Raw genomic sequence first — 5,378 nt, 5'->3', positions numbered from 1 at the left:
TAATATCAGACTACTCACTTGCATCCAAAACGTAAAGATTGAAGGGTACTAATATCTACGGAGAAGGAAAAGACTGAAGTTAGTATCAGACAGATCGCTTGCATCCCAAAAGTTAAAAAAAGTGAAGATGATAATAGTGTGTGTGTGTGTGTGTGTGCTATGTCACCGTATCTGCAGAAGGAAACTGAAGAAGAAGATATGCTTGATAAGAAAATGTGTACGATAACGCAGCATGGGCAACAGGAATATAGCGTAAAACTCGACTGCAAGTAAACGACTGAGCCTTCACGAGAAAGTTTCATGGTAAAAAAATGAATATAAATCAAAACCTCGCTATCATTTCCGATTGGGGTAAAAGGAACCTTGTGTCCTTCAATGCCTCAAAAAACCTATTTCTCCACCTATCAACTCGACACAATCTTACAAGCACCCATCCCCTATTCCTTAACAACACTCAGCTGTCACCTTCTTCAGCACTAAACATCCTCGGTCTATCCTTAACCCAAAATCTTAACTGGAAACTTCATATCTTTTCTCTTACTAAATCAGCTTCTTCGAGGTTGAGCGTTCTGTATCGTCTCCCACAGTTCTTCTCCCCCGCACAGTTGTCTTGTCCGCCTTCGTATGGAGTATGCATCTCACGTGTGGGGGGGCTCCACTTGCACAGTTCTCCTGGACAGAGTAGAGTCTAAGGCTCTGATAGTCTTCTGCCTCTTAAATTCTGCCGCCATGTTGCCTCTCTTTCTATCTTCTTTCGATATTTTCACGCTGACTGCTCTTCTGAACTTGCTAACTGCATGCCTCACCCCCTCCTATGGCCCCGCTGCACACGACTTTCTACTCTAGCTCATCCCTATACTGTCCAAACCCCTTATGCAAGAGTTAACCAGCATCTTCACTCTTTCATCCCTTACACTGGTAACCTCTGGATCAGACTTCCTTCGTCTGCGTTTCCTCCTACCTATGACTTGACCTCTTTCAAGACGAGTGTATCAAAACACCTCTCCACCCGAAATTGACCTCTCTTTTGGCCACTCTTTATTTTTGTCTGTTGTGGGAGCGATGAGTAGCGGGCTTTTTTTCTACACCCTTTTTGTTGCCCTTAAGCCGTCTCCTTTGTTGAAAAAAAAATAGTGAGTCAGTCGATGATGGCAAAAAAAAGTTGAAGATCAGAAGTTGAGGAAAGGTCACAAAGTATTTTCTATGAATTAAACTTGAGTAAAATGTCACGTAACTGAATTGCTTGGGCTGTAAAAGAAAGATTAGAGGAGGAGAAAGATTGGAGGAGTTAAGGAGAAAAAAAAAAACCCTCAGAATTCACGTCAAGGCTGATCAAAAATTTATACTACCAAAGAAGAGGGACTTTCATCTACGAGCGAGGAGAGGGAAGAACAAAATGGGTTCTGAATATCTCCTTATGGCAAAATGCGACCAAAATTGAGTTGAGAAAAGCTCATGAAATATTCCGAACCACTGAGAAAAAGGACGTAAAGTTATGGAAGGGCAAGGTTAAGCGTGAGGAAGGACGAGATGAGTCTTAAAATTACTGTCAGATAAATCGTTCCCGCCACGAAAGAGTATGCAAAGTAAGGGAGGGAAGGAGGAAAATTAAGGATGAGAATGGGTCGGTGTAGGGAGCGGCGAAAGAGAGTGAGTGAGGGTGGTAATATTATGTGGAATAATTTGTCACTGGTTTATGAAGGGTTGGGGCAGGAAGGGGAAAATAAAGTGAAACAAATGACCAGCCAAGAAAGCGTTAAAATTGGCTGGGGCGGGTTAACGTTTAGGTTGTGGGTGAGGCGGAGGAGGGTTCAGGGAATGAGGCGGAGGAGAGATGGTGATGAGGGAGGGAGGGGGAGTGTGCGTGTGCTCTGGGAAGGTGAAACTGTAAAGGAAGGAACCGAGATTGATGCTGTAAACAACGGGCTGATATCACATCCTCTTCTGGGAAAGATGGAAAATGTGAAAAAAATATATCTGTACAGCACACTTATGCGGAGCAGCTACACGTGTCTGCTGCGACGTTATTAGTCTTTACCCTTTACGTTGTGCAATTGTATGAGTCGTAAATTTGTTAGTATGGAAATATGAATGGAAGGAAGCTGATACACGTTTCACTCGCTGATGTTAATGCCATGCAGACGCTGTAAATGCCGATAAATATTAAACAGAAGAAGCAGTTAACGAATACAAATGTCGTATTACATTGCCTGAGTTAAACAAATTACACGTGCCTGTCCCCATAGAGGAGAAAGACAAGGATGGCGACAGAGATAAATGATAGCGATTAAATGTGAAATAAGCGGCAGTTAATCTATTGCAATAGAAATAACTGCTTTAATAGTGAGATTAATATTCAGTTCCATAACCCTAATGACATTATGAAGTAGGGATAAATGAGATAGAATACCTTGACCCATTTTGAAGGCGAGTGGAACTTACAAGAGACAAAGGAAAATGGAAAACCGTAAATATAATGAAAACAGAAAGGTTGAACGGGTTGAGTTATTTGTTGATTCATTTATCTTTAAAGTTGTATGGTTATCAGATTCATTACTCATCTGGTTACCCTAATCCCTCATCTCCCTTGATCGGCAGACTATCAACGACACGCCTCGAGGATTGTGGTGACGAACAGGAGGGAAAACACCTGCCTCTCCGCCTTGCCCTGGAGAGGGAGCTCAAGGCGGCTCTGGTAAGTGGATCAGTGAGGCTGGCTCGCGGCGGAGCTTCGGAGTGATCGAGACAACAAAGACGGAAGAAGAAAGAGCGGAGGAGACAGCAAGCTACTCAAGACACGGGTTGACGGCACCATAAAGCGTCACAGGTCAGGAGGAAGAAGAAAAAGACGAAAGAGAAGAAGAGAAGGAAGAAGAGGTAACGGAGACAATAAGCCACACAAAAGATAAACTGACGAAGCAACACGAAGCCTCACGTGTCAGAAGGAAGAGAGCAAGAAGAAAAAGATAATGGTGAAAAAGGAAGGTGAGTGACATTATAATAGTGTTGGCCAATATTGTTTCCGTCGCTTACAGACTTAGGTTTTGGTACGTCTTTTTTGTCATTCACGGCGGACCAGAGCTGTGAAGTTGTCATTATAGAAGTCATGGTATAGATCTGATAGTAAAAATATACGTAAATAACACCGCTGGCACCCATGTTACACTGGCCCCGTTGGCAGACGTACGATTATTTCAGGATACCGTTTACCTTTTACTGTTGATGAGGTTTCAGGCCCCGCTCCACTGTCAGCGCAGGGCTCCGCAGGGCCGTCAGCAATAATGATGTTTGCCTCAATAGTAATCCTCGATATGTACTTATTCACAACGTCGTAGTGAGTGAGTGAATCTTAATATTATTGCTTCCATGGATAGCCTACTGATGTCCTTTTAATAAAAATAGCATCATTATAGTCACTTGGCCATGTTTTGGTTCGTGCTAATCACAATATCTTTCCTTTTATAGTATCACAAATATTCAGTTTCATATTCATTTATCTAATATTTTCTTTATATTATCACAATTCAATGTCCAACGATTATTTCCAACTCACTGAACATTTATCAAACACAATTTATCTTCGAGTCTCGAACACCAATTAATAGCCATGATCGGTTATGTTACGAATTCTCTCAATTTCATTTTGAAGAACTACACAACACTGGTCATTCGCTGAGTGGTTGATTTCAGGCTTCTTGTACCTCACACAATTTATGTATTTCCTCCCAGCTATGGGGCAATCTCTTGATTTATGATCACCAGCGCACTTGTAATATTTTGGGGCTTCTCCATTGTTCTTGGCAGTGCAGTTGGCCTCAAGATGGCCGTATCTTTGACAATGGTAACCTATGATTGTATGGTATCTATCTCTTACAGTGTACACCCCCCATTCTAGTTTTATCTTGTCATGATGTTTATGAATCAACTCTAACAATTGATCACATTTCAAAATATAGTGCATTGTGCCACCAGCAGCAGGCTTGCTAAAAATCTTATCAATTTTCCCTTCAACTTCAGGAGTCGGATGTGTGAACTCATTCCTGTTTAACAGTGTCTCTGTTATCTTATCCCCGGTCTCCTCCTTATGCACATTGCAGATCATGATCTTTGGCCTTAGTTTTCCCACACTTTTTGTGCTAACTTGCTCTACATTTTCCAATTTTTGAGCTGCTTCATTCCAATTGTGTTCTCATCATTAAAGTTCAAAACAATGTTACCTCCATTCGTGAACCTTGAATCAGTAATCTGAATGCCTTGTAATGCTTGGGAAACCTCGTTTTCATCTCAGTAGCCTTTTTGTCTTGATCAGAGGCCTTCACGACAAGGAGATTATTCTTCCTCTTGCGTCTGGCTACATCAGCAAAACTGGGGCGACCCGACTCTGCCTGCTCATCACAAATCACGCCTGCCACCTCACTGAACTCCTTGACACTGGACATCTGAGATTCAACCTCATCTTTAACCACAGATATTTCTTTAAATAATTCAATTTTTCAACAATATTGGTTGCGAGAGACGCTTTATGAAGACATGGAGTGCAAATCCAGTTTATTTTAGATATATTTTCCTGCTTGACTCCAGTTAAATTAGCACACTTCACATGACTTAAATTAGCACACTTCACATGACACCACCCTGGACACAAACAGCATACAATCCACTTCTCACCTGTAAAATCTTCACAGACACAAAAGTAATCTCTCAGACTCCTGGTTCTGCCCGCCATTGTCGACTCAGCATTTCCAAGGAGCTCACACCGACACGTCCTCACCCAACTCCTCTCACTCATTCAGCGAAAATAAGTGTTGTTACTGATTTGCTGCTCAGTTTTATGATTTTCTCTGACATATATGCATTGTAACACTTTTAAGTACAAAATTCTTTAAATCTTAGGGAGGAAAAGCTCATTCACCTTAAATAATTTCCATCTTTTTTTTTATATTATAATAAATATAGATGAGATCACCCTAATATTGAGTAAGAAAACGTTGGAGGATAAGTTAAAATGCTGCAAAAATTAATGTAAGAAAAAAGACCATTGATAATACCTGTTTATGCAAAATCCTCTCTATATAATTCAAATAACGCTAATAATGCCATCTTACTGATAAGTGAAGAAAAAAGAGTGTCGTTTCCCATTTTCTTTCTCAGTCGTCACCACAGAAAACGTTTTGTATTTGTCAGTTTGAATTTCAGTGCCGTGTTTCAAGTGTAATCGTGAGGACCGCGCGCCGTCCCTCGTGTGTCGCTGATCTCTTAAGTTTCAGCGATATTGGGGTAAGCAGTGTTGGCTCAGGTAATGAAGTGAGCGTTAGGGAGGCAGGGAATAGGAGGAGGTGTGGGGGAGAGGCGAGGAGGGCTGGGAAGAACCAAGTCAG

Source organism: Eriocheir sinensis, chromosome 17 (assembly GCF_024679095.1).
Source record: "Eriocheir sinensis breed Jianghai 21 chromosome 17, ASM2467909v1, whole genome shotgun sequence".
NCBI classification, from domain to species: Eukaryota; Metazoa; Arthropoda; class Malacostraca; order Decapoda; family Varunidae; genus Eriocheir; species Eriocheir sinensis.
This window is presented reverse-complemented; position numbering follows the sequence as displayed.